Genomic DNA, 23,916 nt, shown 5'->3' on the forward strand with positions numbered 1-23,916 from the left:
AATCAGGAAATAGTTGAGGCTTGTAATAAGGGAACATCTATAATTATGGGGGATTTTAACTATCATATAAATTGGACGAATCAAATTGGGCAGGGCTGCCTTGAGGATGAGTTCATTGAGTGTATTAGGGATGGGTTTCTTGAGCAGTATGTAACTGAACCAACCAGGGGGCAAGCAACCTTAGATCTGGTCCTGTGTAACGAGACAGGATTAATTAAAAATGTCCTAGTAAAGGGTCCCCTTGGAATGAGTGACCATAACATGGTTGAATTCCATATTCAGTTAGAGGGTGAGGAGGCTGTATCTCAAACAAGCGTGCTAAGCTTGAATAAAGGAGACTATGAAGGTATGAGAGCGGAATTGAGTAAAGTGGATTGGGAAAATAGGTTAAAGGATAAGACGATAGATGATCAGTGGTGTACATTTAAGGAGTTATTTTACAAATTCCAAAAAAAGTATATTCCACTGAGAAAAAAAGGGTGTAAAAGAAAAGACAGCCATCCGTGGCTATGTAAAGAACTTAAGGATAGTATTCGACTAAAAACAAGGGCATATAAGATAGCCAAATCTAGTGGGAGGATAGAGGATTGGGAAAACTTTAAAAGACAGCAAAAAATAACAAAAAGATTGATTAAGAAAGGGAAGATACATTATGAAAGTAAATTAGCAAAAAATATAAAGACAGATAGTAAGAGTTTTTATAGTTATATAAAAAGAAAAAGGGTGGCTAAAGTAAATGTTGGTCCCTTAGAGGATGAGACCGGGAAATTAATGGTGGGAAATATGGAGATGGCAAAAACACTGAATGAATATTTTGTATCAGTCTTTACAGTGGAGGACACCAAGAATATCCCAACACTTGACAAGCAGGGGGCTATAGGGGGGGAGGAGCTAAATACGATCAAAATCACGAAGGAAGTAGTACTTGGTAAAATAATGGGACTCAAGGCGGATAAATCACCTGGACCTGATGGCTTACATCCCAGGGTTTTGAGGGAAGTGGCTGTAGGGATTGTGGATGCATTGGTAATAATCTTCCAAAACTCCCTGGACTCAGCAAAGGTCCCGGCAGACTGGAAAACTGCTAATGTAACACCCTTATTTAAAAAGGGCAGTAGACAGAAGGCTGGAAACTATAGACCGGTTAGCCTAACATCTGTGGTAGGTAAAATTTTGGAGTCCATTATTAAGGAGACAGTAACAGGACATTTGGATAATCATAATTTAATAAGACAAAGTCAGCATGGTTTTATGAAGGGGAAGTCATGTTTGACAAATTTGCTGGAGTTCTTTGAGGAAGTAACATATAGGGTGGATAAAGGTGAACCAGTGGACGTAGTGTATTTAGACTTCCAAAAGGCATTTGACAAGGTGCCACACAAAAGATTATTGCTCAAGATAAAAAATCACGGGATTGGGGGTAATATTCTGGCATGGATAGAGGATTGGCTATCTAACAGAAGGCAGAGAGTTGGGATAAATGGTTCATATTCAGACTGGCAATCAGTAACCAGTGGTGTTCCGCAGGGGTCAGTGCTGGGTCCCCAACTCTTTACAATCTATATTAACGATTTGGAGGAGGGGACCGAGTGTAACACGTCAAAGTTTGCAGATGATACTAAGATGGGAGGGAAAGTAGTGAGTGAGGAGGACATAAAAAACCTGCAAGGGGACATAGACAGGCTAAGTAAGTGGGCAGAGATTTGGCAGATGGAATACAATACTGGAAAGTGTGAGGTTATGCACTTTGGCAGGAAAAATCGTAGAGCAAGTTATTATCTTAATGGCAAGAAACTTGAAAGTACTGAAGTACAAAGGGATCTGGGGGTCCTGGTGCACGAAACTCAAAAGGTTAGTATGCAGGTGCAGCAAGTGATTAAGAAGGCCAATGGAATGTTGGCTTTCATTGCTAGGGGGATAGAATATAAAAATAGAGAGGTATTGCTTCAGCTGTACAAGGTATTGGTGAGACTGCACCTGGAATACTGCATACAGTTTTGGTGTCCATACTTAAGAAAGGACATACTTGCTCTCGAGTCAGTACAAAGAAGGTTCACTCGATTAATCCCGGGGATGAGGGGATGGACATATGAGGAGAGGTTGAGTAGATTGGAACTCTACTCATTGGAGTTCAGAAGAATGAGAGGCGATCTTATTGAAACATATAAGATTATGAAGGGGTTGGATCGGGTGGATGCAGGGAGGATGTTCCAGATGATGGGTGAAACTAGAACTAGGGGGCATAGTCTTAGAATAAGGGGCTGCTCTTTCAAAACTGAGATGAGGAGGAACTACTTCACTCAGAGGGTGGTAGGTCCATGGAATATGCTGCCCCAAAAAGCTGTCGAAGCTACATCATTAAATAAATTTAAAACAGAAATAGACAGTTTCCTGGTAGAAAAGGGAATTAAGGGTTACGGGGAGCGGGCAGGAATTTGGACATGAGTCTAGGTTCGGATAGGTCATGGCCCTGTGGGTAGCGGAGCGGGCCCAGGGGCCGTGTAGCCTGATCCTGCTCCTGTTTTCGTGTGTCGAATGCTGTTAGATTCAGGAGATAGTCCTGTCATAGTGGATTGGCGGTTAGGATCAGATCAGCCATGATCTTATTGAATGGCGGAGCAGGCTCGAGGGGCCAATTGGCCTACTCCTGCTCCTATTTCTTATGTTCTTAAGTTCTAAATGGTCGGATCGAGTCTGTGCTCGGGTAGAATGAACATGGGCTGTGGGGGGAGATTAAATGGTGGGCTAGAGTCTGTGCTAGGGTAGAGTGTACATGGGCTATGCGAGGAGATTAAATTGTGGGCTACAGTCTGTGATAGGGTAGAGTGTACATGGGCTGTGCGAGGAGACTAAATGGTGGGCTGGAGCCTGTGATAGGGTAGAGTGTACATGAACTGTGCAAGGAGATTAAATGGTGGGATAGATTCTGTGCTAGGGTAGAGTGTACATGGGCTATGCGAGGAGATTAAATTGTAGGCTACAGTCTGTGATAGGGTAGAGTGTACATGGGCTGTGTGAGGAGATTAAATGGTAGGTTAGAGACTGTGATACGGTAGAGCGTAAATGGGCTGTGCGAGGAGATTAAATGGTGGGATCGAGTCTGTGATAGGGTAGAGTGTACATAGGCTGTGGGAGCAGATTAAATGATGGGATAGATCCTGTGATAAGGTATGTTGTAATTGGGCTGTGCGAGGAGATTAAATGGTGGGGTAGAGTTTGTGAAAGGATAGAATATACATGGGCTGTATGAGGAGATTATGTGCTGGGATAGAGTCTGTGATAGGGTAGAGTGTACATGGGCTGTGCGAGGATATCAACTGGTGAGATAGAGTCTGTGAAAGCATAGCGTATACATGGGCTGTGGGAGGAGATGAAATGGTGGGATAGAGTCTGTGATAAGGTAGAGTGTACATGGGCTGTGCGATGAGATTAAATGGTGGGATCGAGTCTGTGATAGAGCAGAGTGTACATGGGCTGTGGGAGGAGATTAAATGGTGGGATAGATCCTGTGATAGCTTAGGGATTACATGGGCTGTGGGAGTAGATTAAATGGTGCGCTAGAGTCTGTGATAGGGTAGAGTGTACGTGGGCTGTCGGTGGAGATTAAATGGTGGGTTCGAATCTGTGATAGGGTAGTGTGTACATGGGCTGTGGGAGGAGATTAAATGGTGGACTAGAGTCTGTGATAGGGTAGAGTGTACATGGGCTGTGGGAGGAGATTAAATGGTAGGATAGATTCTGTGATAGGGTAGATTGTACTTAGGATTTGGGAGAAGATTAAATGGTGGGATAGAGTCTGTTATAGGTTAGAGTGTACTTGGGCTGTGCGAGGAGATTAAATGGTGGGCTAGAGTCTGAGCTAGGGTAGAGTGTATATGGGCTGTGCGAGGAGAGTAAATGGTGGGCTAGAGTCTTTGATAGGGTACAGTATACATGAGCTGTGCGAGAAGATTAAATGGTGGGATAGATTCTACATAGAAACATAGAAACATAGAAGATAGGAGCAGGAGTAGGCCATTCGGCCCTTCGAGCCTGCTCCGCCATTCAACGAGATCATGGCTGATCATCCAAACCCTAGCACCCGGTCCCTACACCGACAGCCATCCCACCCAAGCACTATCCCCGTAACCCCGTAACCCCACGTATTTAATACCCCCAACACTAAGGGTCAATTTTTTTTTTTTATCATGGCCAATCAACCTAAGATTCTGTGCTAGGGTAGATTGAGCATGGGCTGTGGGTGTAGCTTAAATGGTGGGATAGATCCTGTGATAGGGTAGAGTGTACGTGGTCTGTGCGCGGAGATTGAATGGTGGGCTAGAGTCTCTGACAGGGTAGAGATTACATTGGCTGTGGGAGGAGATTAAATGGTGGGATAGAGTCTGTAATAGAGTAGAGTATACATGGACTGTGGGAGGAGATTTAATGGTGGGATAGAGTGTATGATAGTGTAGAGTGTACATGGGCTCTGGGAGGAGATTAAATGTTGGGGTAGAATCTGAGACAGGGTAGAATATACATGGGCTGTGGGAGGAGATTTAATGGTGGGCTAGAGTCTGTGATAGGGTAGAGCGTAAATGGGTTGTGCGAGGAGATGAAATGGTGGGATCGAGTCTGTGATAGGGTACAGTGTACATGGGCTGTGGGAGGAGATTAAATGGTGGGCTAGAGCCTGTGATAAGGTACAGTGTACATGGGCTGTGTGAGAATAAATGGTGGGAAAGTTTCTGTGATAGGGTAGAGTGTACATGGGCTGTGGTAGGAGATTAATGGTGGAATGGAGTCTGTGAAAGGGTAGAGTATACAAGGGCTGTGGGAGGAGATTAAATGGTGCGACAGAGTCTGTGACAGGGTAGCATGTACATGGGCTGTGCGAGGATATGAAATGGTGGGATAGAGTCTGTGATAGGGTAGAGTGTACTTGGGATTTGGGAGAAGATTAAATGGTGGGATAGAGTCTGTTATAGGCTAGAGTGTACTTGGGCTGTGCGAGGAGATTAAATGGTGCGCTAGAGTCTGTGATAGGGTAGAGTGTACATGAGCTGTGCGAGAAGATTAAATGGTGGGATAGATTCTGTGCTCGGGTAGATTGTGCATGGGCTTTGGGAGGAGATTAAATGTTGGGCTAGATTCTGTGACAGGGTAGATTGAGCATGGGCTGTGGGTGTAGCTTAAATGGTGGGATAGATTCTGTGATAGGTTAGAGTGTACACGATCTGTGCACGGAGATTAAATGGTGGGCTAGAGTCTGTGATAGGGTAGAGATTACATGGGCTGTGGGAGGAGATTAAATGTGGGATAGAGTCTGTGATAGGGTAGATTATACATGGGCTGTGGGAGGAGATTTAATGGTCAGCTAGAGTGTATGATAGTTTAGAGTGTACATGGGCTGTGTGAGGAGATCAAATGGTAGGATAGAGTCAGTGATAGGGTACAGTGTACATGGGCTGTGGGAGGAGATTAACTGTTGGGATAGATGCTGTAACTGCATAGGGAGTACATGGGCTGTGGGAGAAGATTAAATGGTGGGCTAGAGCCTGTGATAAGGTACAGTGTACATAGGCTGTACGAGAATAAATGGTGGGAAAGTTTCTGTAATAGGGTAGAGTGTACATGGGCTGTGGTAGGAGATTAAATGGTGGGATGGAGTCTGTGAAAGGGTAGAGTATACATGGGCTGTGGGAGGAGATTAAATGGTGCGACAGAGACTGTGATAGGGTAGCGTGTACATGGGCTGTGCGAGGATATTAAATGGTGGGATAGTCTCTGAAAGGGTAGAGTATACATGGGCTGTGGGAGGAGATAGAATGGTGGGCTAGTGTCTGTTATAGGGTAGAATGTATATGGGCTGTGCGAGGGTATAATTGGTGGGCAAAATTCTGTGATAGGGTAGAGAGTACATGAGCTGTGTGAGAAGATTAAATAGTGGGATAGATTCTGTGATAGGATAGAGTGTACATGGGCTGTGTGAGGAGATTAAAAGATGGGATAAAGACTGTGATATGGTAGAGTGTACATGGGCTGTGGGAGGAGATTAAATGGTGGGATAGGGTCTGTGATAGGGTAGGTTGTACATGGGCTGTGGGTGGAGATTAAATAGTGGGCTAGAATCTGTGATAGGTAGAGCGTACATGGGCTGTGGGAGGAGATTAAATGGTGGACTAGTGTATGTGATAGTGTAGTGTGTACATGGGCTGTCGCAGGTAATTAAATGGTGGGATAGATTCTGTGAAATGGTAGGGTATACATGGGCTGTGGGAGGAGATTAAATGGTGGGCTAGAGACTGTGATAGGGGAGAGTGTACATGGGCTGTGCGAGGAGATTAAATGGTGTAATCGAGTCTGTGATTGGATAGACTGCACATGGGCTGTCGGAGGAAATTAAATGGTGGGATAGATTCTGTGATAGCGTAGAGTGTAGATAGGTTGTGGGAGAAGATTAAATGGTGGGATAGATCTGTGATAAGGTAGAGTGCACTTGGGATGTGGGAAGAGGTTATAAGTTGGGCTAGAGTTTGTAATAGGGTAGAGTTTACATGGGCTGTGGGAGGAGGTTAAAATGGTGAAATAGTCTATGTGATAGCGTAGATGGTACATGGGCTGTGGGAGGAGATTAAATGGTGGGATAGATTCTGTGCTAGGGTAGATTGTGCATGGGCTTTGGGAGGAGATTAAATGGTGGTCTAGAGTCTTTGATAGGGTAGAGTGTACATGAGCTGTGCGAGGAGATTAAATGGTGGGATAGATTCTGTGCTAGGGTAGATTGTGCATGGGCTTTGGGAGGAGATTAAATGGTGGGCTAGAGTCTGTGACAGGGTAGATTGAGCATGGGTTGTGGGTGTAGATTAAATGGTGGGATAGATTCTGTGATAGGTGTTATGTTCATTAATAACTAGTTGTTTTTATTAAGAGCAGCTAGCTTTTGCTAGACACTTTATTGAGCACATGTGGACTAGGTACAGTATCTGTAGAGGCCTCCATCTTGACTGTTGCCTTGTGGGTAGCCTAGTGCATTGTGGGTAGCCCACTCTTATATACATACAGCACCACCTAGTGTACCATTCCAGATTGATAGGTTACTGATCATTACATCCCCCTTTCTTTGAGGGTAAACAAAATCAGTATCAATCAATATCAATCAATAACAACATAAACATCTTCAACAGTCAATACATTTTCAATGTAGTTTTCTTTGTACTCAAAGATTAAGTCTAACAGGCTTTTTTACTTCACGTGTGGATCTTCTCAGCACAGGTAAGTCTGATGTGTTTTCATGAGAGCCTGTATGTGTATTTGTGTTAGATTGTTCTGGTGGTGAGTGTCAAGATTCAGTTGCGGCATTGTCATCGATTTGCTCTTCGATAGTCTCTTCTGTTTTTAGGAGGGAATGGCGGTTCCTCCTGAGAATCTGTCCTTCCTCAGTTCTAACAGTGTATGACCTTGGTCCTACTTCCTCAAGAACTGTAGCTTTCCTGTTCCATGCATCTGGATCCTCAATCCTGACAACATCATCCCTTGTCAATGGTTTCAGAGTTTTGGATGACTTGTCATAGTATGATTTCTGTTTCAGCTTTAACAGTTGAAGTCTCTGTCTCAGTTCCTTACTCTGCTTTTCTTTTGCACAGCAGGATAGCGTGGTACGCAACTTGTGACCCATTAGGAGTTCAGCGGGTGAAGAACCAAAGTCTAAAGGTGAGGCTCGGTAGCTCAGCAGGGCGAGATAAGGATCAGACTTGCCTTCTGTCGCTTTCTTCAGTAGCTGCTTGAGAACTTGAACACCTTTCTCTGCCTTACCATTCAACTGAGCATACAAAGGACTGGGTGTGATGTGTTGAAAGTCATAATGTGCTGCAAACTGTTGCCACTCCTTACAGTTGAAGCACGGACTATTGTCGCTAACGGCAATCCTGGGAATTCCATGTCTGGCGAAGATGGATTTCACATGCATTATGACACTGCTTGCTTTGGTTCTTGAGAGCAGCGCCATCTCAGGATAGTTAGAATAGTAGTCAATCACTATTAGATAGTCTTTACCATTTAAATGAAAAAGGTCCATACCAACCTTTTGCCATGGTGCTGTTGGTATGTCAGCTGCTATCATTGGTTCCTTTGCTTGTTTGTTTTGGTGTTTCTGACATGTCTCACATTTGCCTATCATGTTCTCAATGTCCTTATTTATGCCAGGCCAATAAACAGTGTCTCTTGCACTCCTTTTGCATTTTTCAATTCCGAGGTGCCCCTCATGAATCCTTTTGAGCATGTCTTGACGTAGAGCCTGTGGAATGACTATTCTGTTCTATTTTAACTTTATGTTCAGCATTGTTAATTCCTGAGGGCTGCACATTTTCTGTATCGTTTTTGATATTGTCACATGACACCATTCATATCTGTGTCCTCAGTTACATTAACTCGTTGCCCTTTCTTAGTTTTTACTTTTGAAAAGCATTGTTTGGCAAAGTGATTTTTTCCATGACATTTTGTGCACATTTTTCCAAACACTGGACAGTGTTTTAACTGGTGTTTGTAACCACAGCGTTTACAATTAAAAATTCCTTCCTCCGATTGCTTTTCACTTCTGTTCTGCCCATGTTTCTTCGCCTTGTAGGACACAGCACCGACAGCAGCAGTTACTGCAATCACATCATCATTGATTTCACTGAAAGTCTTGGCATGCTTTTGAGCTAGCTCGCTAGCTTGGCATATTTTCACAGCAATTTCCAATGTTACTTCGGTTTCTCTCAACAGACGTTCCCTGACTTTTTTATCATGAATACCAAACACAACCTGGTCACGAATCATGGATGCTTTCAGCTCAGAGGAATTACTTGTCTGTGCTTTCAGTTTCAGATCAGTCAAAAAGCTATCAAAAGTCTCATTTTGCTGCTGTGTCTGAGAGCGGAAGATGTACCTCTCATAGGTTTCATTCTTTTTGGGAGATCAATGTGTATCAAACTTCTTTAGCACATCGTCTAATTTTTCTCTGTTCTCCTCTGGATTAAATACAAATGTATTAAATACCTCTACCGCGAGCAGCAACGCTATTTTCCTTGCGTCTGGCTTCGTACCGTACCCGATGGCAGCAATGTAGAGTTCGAATTGTTGTTTAAAAGTCTGCCAATTGTAGTCGACATTTCCTGTGAGTTTCAAACACTCTGGTGGCTTCAAATTCTCCATGTCGTGTTGCACAATATTCAGCAGATCTTACCAATCCTGGTACCATGTTATGTTCATTAATAACTAGTCATTTTTATTAAGAACAGCTAGCTTTTGCTAGACACTTTATTGAGCACATGTGGACTAGGTACAGTATCTGTAGAGGCCTCCATCTTGACTGCTGCCTTGTGGGTAGCCTAGTGCATCATGGGTAGCCCACTCTTATATACATACAGCACCTCCTAGTGTACCATTCCAGAATGACAGGTTACTGATCATTACAATATGGTAGAGTGTACATGGTCTGTGCGCGGAGATTAAATGGTGGGCTAGAGTCTATGATAGGGTAGAGATTACATGGGCTGTGGGAGGAGATTAAATGGTGGGATAGAGTGTGTGATAGTGTCGAGTGTACAAGTGCTCTGGGAGGAGATTAAATGGTGGGGTGGATTCTGAGACAGGGTAGAGTATACATGGGCTGTGGGAGGAGATTAAATGGTGGGCTAGAGTCTGTGATAGGGTAGAGTGTACATGGGCTGTGTGAGGAGATTAAATGGTAGGATAGAATCTGTGATAGTGTAGAGCGTAAATGGGCTGTTCGAGGAAATTAAATGGTGGGATCGAGTCTGTGTTAGGGTAGAGTGTACATGGGCTGTGGGAGGAGATTAAATGGTGGGATAGATCCTGTGATAGCGTAGGGAGTACATGGGCTGTGGGAGAAGATTAAATGGTGGGCTAGAGCCTGTGATAAGGTACAGTGTACATGGGCTGTGTGAGAATAAATGGTGGAATAGATTCTGTGATAGGGTAGAGTGTACATGGGCTGTGGTAGGAGATTAAATGGTGGGATGGAGTCTGTGAAAAGATAGAGAATACATAGGCTGTGGGAGGAGATTAAATGGTGGGACAGAACGGTGGGACAGAGTCTGTGATAGGGTAGAGTGTACATGGGCTGTGCGAGGATATTAAATGTTGGGATAGAGTCTGTGAAAGGGTAGAGGATACATGGGCTGTGGGAGGAGATGAAATGGTGGGCTAGAGTCTGTGATAGGGTAGAGTGTACATGGGCTGTGCAAGGGTATTAAATGGTGGGCAAAATTCTCTGATAGGTAGAGAGTACATGAGCTGTGCGAGAAGATTAAATTGTGGGATAGATTCTGTGACAGGGTAGAGTATACATGGGCTGTGGGAGGAGATGAAATTGTACGATAGAGTCTGTGATAGGGTAGCGTACTCATGGGCTGTAGGAGCAGATTACATGGTGGGCTAGAGTCAGTGATAGGGTAGAGTGTACTTTGGCTGTGGGAGGGGATTTAATGGTGATCTAAATTCTGTGATAGGGTAGAGTGTACATGGGCTGTGGGAGGAGATTAATTGGTGGGCTAGAGTCTGTGATAGGGTAGAGTGTACATGGTCTGTGCACGGAGATTAATTGGTGGGCTAGAGTCTGTGATAGTGTAGAGTGTACATGGGCTCTGGGAGGAGATTAAATGGTGGGGTAGAGTCTGTGACAGGGTAGAGTATACATGGGCTGTGGGAGGAGATGAAATTGTACGATAGAGTCTGTGATAGGGTAGCGTACTCATGGGCTGTAGGAGCAGATTACATGGTGGGCTAGAGTCAGTGATAGGGTAGAGTGTACTTTGGCTGTGGGAGGGGATTTAATGGTGATCTAAATTCTGTGATAGGGTAGAGTGTACATGGGCTGTGGGAGGAGATTATTTGGTGGGGTAGATTCTGTGACAGTGTAGAGTGTACATGTGCTGTGCGAGGAGATTAAATGGTGGGATAAAAACTCTGATATGGCAGCATGTACATGGGCTGTTGGAGGAGATTAAATGTTGGGATAGGGTCTGTGATAGGGTAGATTGTACATGGGCTGTGGGAGGAGATTAAATAGTGGGCTAGATTCTGTGATAGGTAGAGTGTACATGGGCTGTGGGAGGAGATTAAATGGTGGGCTAGAGTCTGTGACAGGGTAGATTGAGCATGGGCTGTGGATGTAGATTAAATGGTGGGATAGATTCTGTGATAGGGTAGAGTGTACATGGTCTGTGCACGGAGATTAATTGGTGGGCTAGAGTCTGTGATAGGGTAGAGTGTTCATGGGCTGTGGGAGGAGATTTAATGGTGGGATAGAGTGTGTGATAGTGTAGAGTGTACATGGGCTCTGGGAGGAGATTAAATGGTGGGGTAGAGTCTGTGACAGGGTAGAGTATACATGGGCTGTGGGAGGAGATTAAATGGTGGGCTAGAGTCTGTAATAGGGTAGAGTGTACATGAGCTGTGTGAGGAGATTAAATGGTAAGATAGAATCTGTGATAGGGTAGAGCGAAATGGGCTGTGCGAGGAGATTAAATGGTGGGATCGAGTCTGTGATAGGGTACAGTGTACATGGGCTGTGGGAGGAGTTTAAATGGTGGGATAGATCCTGTGATGGTGTAGGGAGTACATGGGCTGTGGGAGAAGATTAAATGGTGGCCTAGAGCCTGTGATAAGGTACAGTTTACATGGGCTTTGCGAGAGTATATGGTGGGAAAGATTCTGTGATAGGGTAGAGTGTACATGGGCTGTGGTTGGAGATTAAATGGTGGGACAGAGCCTGTGATAGGGTAGAGTGTACATGGGCAGAGCGAGGATATTAAATGGTGGGATAGAGTCTGTGAAAGGATAGAGTATACATGGGCTGTGGGACGTGATTAAATAGTAGGCTAGAGTCTGTGATAGAGTAGAGTGTATATGGGCTGGGCGATGGTATTAAATGGTGGGCAAAATTCTGTGATAGGGCAGAGAGTACATGAGCTGTGCGAGAAGATTAAATCGTGGGATAGATTCTGTGATAGGGTCGAGTGTACATAGGCTGTGGGAGAAGATTAAATGATGGGATAGGGTCTGTGATAGGGTAGAGTGCACATGGGATGTGGGAAGAGGTTATAAGGTGGGCTAGAGTCTGTAATAGGGTAGAGTGTACATGGGCTGTGGGAGGAGATTAAATTGTGGGCTAGAGTCTGTGATAGGGTAGAGTGTACGTTGGCTGTCGGAGGAGATTAAATGGTGGGATTGAGTCTGTGATAGGGTAGCATTGTAAGGGGTTTTAGATCACTGAGGTTTCTCTCTCTAGAGGCCTCTCTCTCTTGCACAGTAAAACCGTGAGTGGTTCGACCCACTCGCCCCTTAGATTCTGTACTCTGGACTTTGGGGCAGGAACTACAATGCAGAGAAAACTCTTATGGACCAAGTTTGATGAAACGAAATGGAATTTTATTGCATTATGTAAAAGAAATCAAAATGCAAGCAAATAAGAGGGTACATGGGAGGGGAAATCACAAACAGATCATAACGACACAGTACTAACTAAGGCAAATACAGGCATATTCTACTCTACAAAGATCATCATGAAATGGGGAAAACACATGGAACATTGAGGGACAACAACTCATGTTAATTATACCCTTAAATGTCCACCCCCTTAAAACTGTCTAGATCTGATTCTGAAGTGCCAGAAACATGCTCACCAATCCAACTAGGAAGTGTAAGGTTTCGAAACACGTCCGCGTTTGATCCTTTCAGGCATCCCGTCTCCACATGTTGGTGGAGCCCCAGCGAGCTGTACCACACCTCTCTCCTGAGGTGGGGGTTGGCGACGGCTGGACCCCGGCTGGTCTGGATGTCGGCGGGGTCGGGGATCATCTGCTCGACCCCGGTCAGAGGAGCCTCGGGCTGGCCCCCATAATTTCTTCAGTTTCTTATTGTCTCTACTCCCGAGCTGGAGTGGGTCGATGGCCTCCCGTTTCGCCAACGGCCCGGGGTTGGTCGATGATCTCCCGATGTTTTACCCCGGGGCGGGACGCCGGTTCGAACCGTCTTCTTCTCCTTCTTCTAGCGATGACGCCACCGATACGATGGTAGCACCACGATGGCCACTTTTCTTTCTGCCCCTGGGTTCCCAGATATACTTCTCATCAGAAGCCCTTATCTTGCGCCAAATCAGGTTAGTCTTTTGTTTTAATTTTGGCGGGCTGGGAGCACAACGGGGTAGTTATTATATTTTAAACTGTTCTTGGATGGCCGGGAACAAGCCATCTCTGGTCTGGAATGACCTTCATTGTTTTTAATGTCCTGGTGATGTCCTTAACGGTTCCTTGATGCACTTCTCATGAATATGAAACTGTTCCCTTTTGTCTGGGTAAACATTTAGATGGCCTTTATCTACAGGCCGATCTTGACTGGATCTGCATCCAATCTATATGTATATGTGGGTGTCTGGTTTCGTTCTCTTAGAAACGGCTTCCAGAACTTACTGTGGGCTGAATCCACAAAGCTGTCTGAGGACTGCAGGAACCATTTTAAAGTGTCCCATTAATTTGGTGACTGGATCTGGTGGCCATTTTGAATGCCACTTTTTCCTAGGCTTCTTTTAAAACAGTCTTTAAAATCATGGCCTCTTCTGCCATTCGAACCTTTATAATATAAAGTTCTATTTTGCGAATCCTATACTCCCCCATGATGATACTGTAACTTGCTTGAAGTATCATAATTCTGGGTGAGCAAAATTTTCTGACTTTCCATAATCAAACCATCCCCAGTATTTACCTATCTATGACCCCACGACACATGCATTTCCCATTTCAGAAAAACCTAGTGTACATTAAGCATCTATAGATGGCAATACTTCAGATGTGAAATTTGGCATACTCACTTCCAGGCGTGGAGGGGGGCCTAATACCCCTACATCACCTAGTGCATACACAGTATCTTTTAATAATAACAACACATCTAATAAACTTCAAGAATAAAAAATAAAGTACACACACAAATAATCAAATGCACATGAATACATATCAAAATAATACAGAGGAGGGAGGGAAAACTTTAACTTTATGCAGAGCAGCAAAAATCTAAATGGGTGTCTCTTCTTCTACCCGTACATAATGCTCCCGCCATTCCCCTCTGTTCTCATACTTTTGTGAGTGTTTGACCTTTTTACAGTGTACGAACAGTAAATAAACTACAATGATAACCTGGCACACTACAAGAATGTGAGAGGCTATCCTAATCCAAGAAGGGACTTCTATATTAGTGAACAGGCTCCACCACGGTGGGGTCACTACACCCAATATGTCTGCCCCTACCTCTAAAGTCTTCTGCTCCAGTGTATAGAAATGTTTCTGTGAAACAACAACGGCTTTTAATATCTTGGTAAGGTGTTCAGGGAGAGGGGGAATGATATATTCAAAATGTGCAACGAATCTCTACAGATCGGTGAAATTCTCTTCAACAGTGATGTGAACATTGGAAGGTTCAGGAATGGGGACAATTCGCTCTTGGGCCACTTGAACTTCTGCCCTGGGCTTGAAACAGAAGCTGCTGTCACTAACCGGACACCAACCGTGCTGTCCATGTTGGTAGTGGGGCGCTGCAGTGGTGACACAGTATGTCCCACCTCCTATATATGCCACCTGCGGGGGCACATGGCCTTGTGCCATTGCCTCCATGGTGCAATTTATAGGCTCCGCGCGCCAGCAGTTCTGAACCTGCACTGTGGTTTTGAATGGGCATTCAAGTGCTGGGGACACAGGATGATGTGTGCTCCCCGGCTCCGGCACCCCGAGGGGTCTGTACCTGTCATTGCATGCTCCCATCGAATTACGTAAGGTGGGACCCCTGTGTAGCGAATGTGCGCAACCCCCTGAATGACTCCAATATTCTCCACCCTGTATACCGGTGCGGGTTTAGCTGTCTTTCCCATCACCGGCATTCCTACCACTATACCCATAATGGTGTGATTAGACCGTCCACAATCCACTGGGACTGGGTAGGCTTCTGAAGCTAATCTGAGCTGGCATGGACTCAATGCATTCGCCAAAGGGTGGAGGGCTGCGAGGTGCTTGTTGCTGATCCAGGAGGGGACTAAACCTTGTTTCAAATCCTGCAGGTTACTGCGGCCCTCGCCCAGTAACCACGCCCCGTACAGCACACAAGCTTCGTTCTGCGCAGCCTGATCGGACGCATTCCGATCCTCCCTGATGAGAGCATTTACCATTTTGGCGTGTTTCTCCAGCTCAGCTATTATCTCTTTTAAGTGTAGTGTCATAGCCTGGTCCTCATGTAACTCAGAACCCACTACCTTGTTCTCGTCAGTCAGTATCTTTCTTAACTGTGTTTTCAAACCATTGATCTGGGTTCGCAGCTCCACGTCATCCAGTGTGTTGATGACGGAAGTTCCTGTATTAAAAGCTGTAAAAATATCATTTACTGCACCCCTTCTTTGCCTTCCATATCCTGTCCAAGACCTCATGTGGTGTGGTGTACAATTCGGCTCTGTCGACATTGGCAAAGTCGAATTTGTAAAACTGTTTAAACATGTTTGTTAACAGGACCTGGTATTATTGTTCTGTTTCCTTGGGGCACCACTCGGGCAAGCGCACCTCGTTGAGGTTTAAAATCACCGAAGCCACCGCGTAGTGTACCCCTTGGTACGGTACCTGACCTGTGGGTAATAATACCAATCCGTTCCCGGGTCCCTTGGTAGTGGTGGGGCACCCTTCCTTGCAGGCTTTGGCCACCGGAATCGTGGGCAGCAGTCTGCGGGGGCGGGTGATGAGCTCAGTGGCGTTTACTGGGATCTGAGAGTATGGGACTCCGCACGCCCGTGTGCTGACGTCGCACCTCATTCCTTTCCCAGCATCCTGCCACTGCCTTTGGAAAAAGATGGAGACGCCTGTGGGCCAAGCGCGTTCTGAACCCCACATACAGATGTAGATCCCCTCATCTGGTTCCTACCATTTGTCCCAACAGACGCTCAACCCCCCATTAGTCCCCATAATAGTCCAATGGGTGTTGTTACCCAATCTCTCCCACTCGACCGTGGAGTTCTTCATGGTGCTGCTCAACTTGCGCAGCCACCACCAGCGATTCAAAGGTACATGTTCCTTGCAGACCAGGCAAATCTTCTTCCCGACGGTGACGCTTATTCTGGGTGCAACGATCCGCACCCTGGACCATATCAGAGATGTCTCTCTGTATGCAAACCCCGTCTGGCTGGAGTATTCAGTAGAGTTTGACCCCAGCCAGCCTAGCCATCTTCCTTCATGGAAGTAGGCAGCAGTCTCTTCAGCGTCTCGCGGGCCGGTTCCGTCAATCGCGATGGGGCATCTGTTGCCAGAGCACCCGTAAACTGTGGAGTCCTTAGTGCGGCCCCGATAGGCCACACTGTACCCGAGCATCATGGCCACGACAAGGATCCTGCTTATCTTTCTCCTGGTTCCTGCAACAAATTAAACAATGCCGCCAGGCTCCCAAGAGATTCTGGCTTAGTTGAAGGCATGATCGGGTCTTCCGACCTTGGCCCAAACAAACACACGCAGATTCCAAAACTACTTATAACTCTAATTACTTTAATATTTGCACAAATTAAACTTAAAACTTAAACTTATGTACAGCGCCGCCCGTCCCCGGGCGGCTTGCCTAGTCCCTGATTGGACTGCAGCTTGCCGCTCCCATTGGTGGGGCTGCAGTCACCTGTGGCTTGGGTTCCTCGCAGCCTTTTGCTGTCAACTGGGGACTGCATTCTGCCAGGGGTTTTCCAAGTCTGCGTTTACTGAAGGTGGGGGAATCGGGCCAAGGTTTTATCGGCTGAGGCATACGAGCTGACCTGCAAAGAGGGCGTGGCTCCCTTAGCGAGCGGACCATCGGGTGGGACTTTAGCCCTCACAGCCCGTGGCACTTCCAAAGCTGCTGGCTTCGGCTCCCATCCTTCAGGCTCTGCCCCTTTGGGATTTGGGCAGGCTCCCTTAGCGAATGGACCTTCGGATGGGACTTCAGCGTTCACGGCCCATGGCTCTTCCACAACTGGGCTTCGGCTCCCTCCCCTCAGGCTCCGGCCCTTCGGGAATTGGGCCTGTGGCAGATGGCTCCTCCTCACCTGTCCCTACAGGTGGAGAATCTCTGTCCCCAATTTCTACCTCCCCCACGCTTGAGTCGAGGGCGTGACATCCGTCCTCCGACTCCACCTCCTCCAGAATCGTATCGAGGGCGGGGCCTTGCTGTTCAGGCTCCTCCTCGTCTGAGTCCCAGGCCACAGGGAAAACCTCCCCCCAGGTGGGCGGGACAGATTCTCCTTTCAAGCAGGCTACAGTTCCAGCTTGTGTGGTCTGTGACTCATCGCACGCCTCAGGCTGAGGATCTTTACTCTCAGACCTGGCTTCGGTTGCTGGCCCTTTTACACCTGGCTTGAATAGTTTGCACTGGTCATGAACCATTTTACAAACCCTTAGCTGGTCCTCTAAACTGACAGCCCTCGCTGTTAACCTAGCGTTCTCCTCCCTTAAAGCCTGCTCAACTAACTTAGCCTCCACAACCTGGCACCGCAGGTATTCCTCCATTTTACAGGAGGTCTCTCCCTGTGCATGTCTTTCTAGAGGACACAGGTCGACAGGCTCTAGTCATTGGGGGGTAGCGGTCGGGTTTGTGAGAACGACAGGACCGGTGGTGATGGCTATCTTCCCCTGCGCGATCATAAGAGACCGCATCGTCTCTAAAATTGATTCAACTGCAGCGGGGTCCATAGGTGCGCCAGCTCCTTTTGCTGGGACAGGAACTGCGGCTGGTGCTGGGGCGGTGGTCTGGGCTTGGGCTTGGGCTGCGGGAAATTTTCCCTTATTATCCTTCCACGGATTTCTACAGTCCTTGCACCAATGTCCATCATTCCCACACCCGTAGCAATTGAGCTTCGCTTGGACAGGGCGATTCCCCTCCTGACGCCAATCCTTCTTGCTTGGGCAGCGGGTTTTGCCTCATGCACCTTTCCCTTCTGGGGAGGTGTTTCCTGACCTCTACAATTCTTATACGCAACGTTGAGCTGGCGGAGCATCGTCTCCTCCGTGACACCGGGACCCTGGGGGTCAAACCAAGATCTGGCTAGGGCCCGTATCTGCGGCAAGCTGTTGGTAACCAAGCAACGGAGCCAATGAACCAGCTGTTCGTCATTCATTGCAACCCGGTCAGGCATGCCCGGACAGCTGCGACGATACATTGGCCACAGCCTTTCTGTGAAAACCCGTGGGGGTTCTCCAGATAGCTGCACGGTCCCTTCCACATGGTCGAACGGACTACCGTCGTCCACTCCCATTAATTCTAAAACTCCCTCCCTGAGATCCACATACACTTTCCGTCCCCCCTTACTCTCATCCGAGAGGCACTGAAGGATTGTGCAATCCAGGGAGAAAAGCAACATTTTCGCCTGTTCCTGATCATCACAGTCATTAATGGCTGCTGTCTCCCCTATCTCCCTGAAATGAATCGAGGGCTCTCCCTTTACTGTGAGTCTTGCGAGGTGGCTCACCATGGACCTTAATTGCTGGGCAGCGTAGGGCACCACGAGTTGGTTCTGGTGGGGTCCGGCATTGTCATTTGCGGCGTTGGGACCGAACATCTGGTGCCGAGCAGTACACATCGGTGCCGGTCCCGGCTTTGCTACCAGTGGCTGTTCTTCCTCACTTTCCACCTTGGCTACCTCCTCTTTTACCACCCCCTGTTTATCCGGCCAAGCCTCACTGTAGCTCGGTGGTGCTGAGGGCTCGGTGGTTGGTGCCACAACTACTTCGGCTGGAATCGGCTGTTTCGATTCCTTTAAAAAGTCCATCTGACTGGCTTTCAGGCTGACGAGACACACCATGCCTCTTGCCTTAACCAGGGCCGTTCTCAGGTCCTCTATGGTCTTTTAGCAGGGGCCATGGTCTGTGCTCTTGAACCCGTGCTCGAGGGCTAGCTTGTAAGCTGCCTTATCCTCCACTACTCTCTTCTCCTGCACTCTTAGCTGTTGTGTGAGGCGGGCGTTTTTCTCCCGTATCCTCGTTTCATTGATCTTTGCCTCAGTAACCTGGCACTCCAGGTACTCTATCCTAGCCTGATGTTGACTAGCTACCACTTGGTGTTCCTGATTCAGCGCGTGAAGCGCTGTGATGAGTTTTTCCCCACCCATGGCCTTTTCCTCTATCTCTGCTGCCTGGGTTGTGATCCTGGCTGCCTGTGCTGCAACGACTCGGTCCAAGATCTGGACTTGCTTCTTGTAACACATCAGCCACACTGCCTTCTCCACTGACTTCTTATGCTCTTTGCTCTCTGTCCATCTGATGGCTACGTCCACCGGACGCCCATTCAGTAAGAGATCGGAAATCCACTGCTTAGTGAGATTTACCTTGCCAAAGACATAATCTGCTATCCTCTCATCCATTGCATTTCGTCCATTCAAACTTGGATCTAGTACATTGCAATCCTGCTGCCAGAGTCCTGCCGCGGTGGCCATTTTCTGTAAGGGGTTTTAGATCACAGAGGTTTCTCTCTCTAGAGGCCTCTCTCTCTTGCACAGTAAAACCGTGAGTGGTTCGACCCACTCGCCCCTTAGATTCTGTACTCTGGACTTTGGGGCAGGAACTACAATGTAGAGAAAACTCTTGTAGACCAAGTTTGATGAAACGAAATGGAATTTTATTGCATAATGTAAAACAAATCAAAATGCAAGCAAATAAGAGGGTACATAGGAGGGGAAAACACAAACAAATCATAACGACACAGTACTAACTAAGGCAAATACAGGCATATTATACTCTACAATGATCATCATGAAATGGGGAAAACACACGGAACATCGAGGGACAACAACTCATGTTAATTATACCCTTAAATGTCCACCCCCTTAAACCTATCTATATCTGATTATGAAGTGCCAGAAACATGCTCACCAATCCAACTAGGAAGTGTAAGGTTTTGAAACAGGTCTGCGTTTGATCCTTTCAGGCGTCCCGTCTCCACGTGGTTGGTGGAGCCCCAGTGAGCTGCGCCACACCTCTCTCCTGAGGTGGGGGTCGGGGACGGCTGGACACCGGCTGGTCTGGATGTCGGCAGGGTCGGGGATCGTCTGCTCGACCCCGGTCAGAGGAGCCTCGGGCTGGCCCCCATCATTCCTTCAGTTTCTTATTCTCTCTTCTCCCGAGCTGGAGTGGGTCGATGGCCTCCCATTTCGTCAACGGCCCGGGGTTGGTCGATGATCTCCCGATGTTTTACCCTGAGGCGGGACGCCGGCTCGAACCGTCTTCTACTCCCTCTTCTAGCGATGACGCCACCGATACGATGGTAGCACCACGGTGGCCGTTTTACTTTCTACCCCTGGGTTCCCAGATATACTTCTCATCAGAAGCCCTTATCTCGCGCCAAATCAGGTTAGTCTTTTGTTTTAATTTTAGCGGGCTGGGAGCACAACGGGGTAGTTATTATATTTTAAACTGTTCTTGGATGGCCAGTAACGGGCCATCTCTGATCTGAAATGACCTTCATTGTTTTTAATGTCCTGGTGATGTCCTTAACGGGTCCTTGAAGCTCTTCTCATGAATATGAAACGGTTCCCTTTTGTCTGGGTAAACATTTAGATGGCCTTTATCTCCAGGCCGATCTTGACTGGATCTCCATTCAATCTATATGGATATGTGGGTATCTGGTTTCGTTCTCTCAGAAACGGCTTCCAGAACTTACTGTGGGCTGAATCCACAAAGCTGTCTGAGGACTGCAGGAACCATTTTAAAGTGTCCCAATAAGTCGGTCAAGGGGTCTGGCGGCCATTTTTAATGCCCCTTTTTCCTGGGCTTCTTTTAAAACAGTCTTTAAAATCATGGCCTCTTCTGCCATTCGACCCTTTATAATATAAAGTTCAATTTTGCGAATCCTACAGCGTGTACATGGGCTGTCGGAGGAGATTAAATGGTGGGATAGAGTCGGTGATAAGATAGAGTGTACATGGGCTGTGCGAGGAGATTAAATGGTGGGATCGAGTCTGTAATAGGGTAGAATGTACATGGGCTGTGGGGGGAGATTAAATGGTGGGATAGATTCTGTGCTAGGGTAGATTGTGCATGGGCTTTGGGAGGAGATTAAATGGTGGGCTGGAGTCCGTGACAGGTTAGATTAAGCATGGGCTGTGGGTGGAGGTTAAATAGTGGGATTGATTCTGTGATAGGGTAGAGTGTACATGGGCTGTGCACGGAGAATAAATGGTGGGCTAGAGTCTGTGATAGGGTAGAGAGTACATGGGCTGTGGGAGGCGATTAAATGGTGGGATAGAGTCTGTGACAGGGTAGCGTATACATGGGCTGTGGGAGGAGATTAAATGGTGGGATAGAGTCTGTGACAGGGTAGCGTATACATGGGCTGTGGGAGGCGATTAAATGGTGGGCTGGCGTCTGTGATAGCGTAGAGTATACATGGCCTGTGGGAGGAGGTTAAATTGTAGGATAGAGTCTGTGAAAGGGTAGAGCGTAAATGGGCTGTGCGAGGAGATTAAATGGGCTAAATCTGTGATAGGGTAGAGTGTACATGGACTGTGGGAGGAGATTAAATGGTAGGATAGAGTCTGTGATAGGGTAGAGCTTAAATGGGCTGTGCGAGGAGATAAAATGGTGGGATCGAGTCTGTGATAGGGTAGAGTTTACATGGGCTGTGGGAGGAGATTAAATGTTGGAATAGATCCTGTGATAGCGTAGGGAGTACATGGGCTGTGGGAGAAGATTAAATGTTGGGATAGTGTCTGTGATAGAGTAGAGTGTACATGGGCTGTGCGAGGAGATTAAATGGTGGGCTAGAGTCTGTGCTACGGTAGAGTGTACTTGGGCTGTGCGAGGAGATTAAATGGTGGGCTAGAGTCTGTGATAGGGTAGCGTGTACATGGACTGTCGGAGGAGATTAAATGGTGGGATAGAGTCTGTGATAAGTGTAACATTTGCATATTGATTTATCATTGGCCCGCAGGCATCTGTAAGGAGTACCTATTATATTCACACGTGATCACATGCTGAGTTGTCATTGGCCTGCAGGCATCTGTAAGGACTGCTATTTTTTAGAAGACCCAGGGGGTCCTGACTCCATCTGGTCCACACGGTGCTGTACTGTTGTTAGTCAGATCAGACCTGATGCTTCATTAAAATAGTTTAAACAGTAATACTCCTTTGTCCTGCAATTTATTATTTTTGTACAAAGTGTGCAAAACAAGACATGGTGTCAGAAGTGGGATTTGAAATGGACATCGTTGGAGCTCCCTTACCTCGAATGAATTGGGAATCTTTGAACTTTGCTAAGAATGGAGCAAGTTCAAGCAACACGTGGAATTGATGTCTCGGATCCACTGAAAAGCAAAGGGGAGGAAGAAAAATGCAGCTATCTACTCTTGTGGATCGGAGAAAAGGGGAGAGACATCTTTAACACATGGTCTCCCACCGCGGATGAAGCAAAGGTACTGAAAAGTTATTTTGACCGTTTTGAAGCATATGTGATGCCCAAGACAAATACGATATTCGCTAGGTACAAGTTTCAGGAGAAAGTACAAGGAGCTAGTGAGTCATTTGAACAGTTCATGACTGAGTTAAAACTGCTGGTAAAAGACTGTGAATATGCAAATAAAGATGAGATGGTCAGAGACCGCATCGTGTTTGGAATACATTCAGCTAAAGTGAGAGAGAAACTTTTGAATGTTGGGTCCGGGCTAACGCTGGACAATGCTATGGACATAGCTAGATCGCACGAGATAGCCCAAGCACAGTTGAAAACCATAACCAGCGCCACGAGCAGCTTGAGTGAACAGACAGTGCATGCAGTTAATAGATACTCACCAAAGAACACTGCCCAGAGAGCGTGTTTCAGAACAGAAAGAACAGTGAGAGTTCTAAAAATGGGCAACACAGACATAAAACGCTTCAAAAACTGTGGATATTGTGGAAACAACTGGCATGGAGAAAAGGAGTACTGCCCTGCCAAAGGAAGACAATGTACTAAATGTGGTAAATGGAACCACTTTGCTAAAGTTTGCAGGACTGTTTTCAGAAAAAAAGTACACACTGAGTGACAGCCAAATGCCAGATAGAGAGCCAAATGCAGAGGAACTGTTTATTGATTCTGTGTCACAGAAAAAACAGATTTCAGAGACTGAGCAAGCCTATGCCGATATTGAGATAGGAAAACAGGGCAAAGAGCTTAAGTTTAAACTAGCCACTGGATCTCAGGTTAACGTAATTCCTCTGAGTGAGTATCACAGCTTGAAGGACGAGTGTGAGCTACAGCCCACCTCATGCAGACTGATCAGCTATGAGGGTGAGCAGCTCATTGTAAAAGGCACATGCGTGATGAAATGCAAGTACAAAGAAAGTGACATGATGTTAGATTTTTACATTGTTGACACTCAAGCACCTCCAGTGCTAGGTCTAAAGGCATGTTTAGACATGGACCTCGTCAAGCTAGTGCTATCATTGACAGCACCAGTTGAGAAGCAGACAGTCATGGAGGAGTTTGCTGATGTTTTCAAAGGAATCGGACTATTCCCAGGTGAATGTACTATTCACCTTGACCCAGTAGCAACCCCTGTGGTTTGCCCACCGAGAAGGATACCCCTTGCTCTACATAGTCACCTGAAGGAGGAGCTGCAGAGCATGAAGAATACAGAAATCATCATCCGGGAAACAGAACCGACAGAGTGGGTCAACGCGTTAGTAGTGGTTGAGAAACCACGTACAGGCAAGTTCAAGAGTCTGTCTCGACCCCAGAGATTTGAACAAGGCTATCAAATGCCCTCACTACCCTCTACCAATGCTAGATGACATCACACCCAAGCTAGTGGGAGCACGTTACTTCAGTGTAATGGATGCACGATCAGGATACTGGACTATCAAGCTCACGGAAGAGTCATCTAAGCTAACAACGTTCAACATACCATTTGGACGCTAC

The sequence above is a fragment of the Somniosus microcephalus genome, chromosome 8, assembly GCF_052327205.1.
Source record: "Somniosus microcephalus isolate GS21.2 chromosome 8, FLI_Smic_1.0, whole genome shotgun sequence".
Lineage (NCBI taxonomy): Eukaryota > Metazoa > Chordata > Chondrichthyes > Squaliformes > Somniosidae > Somniosus > Somniosus microcephalus.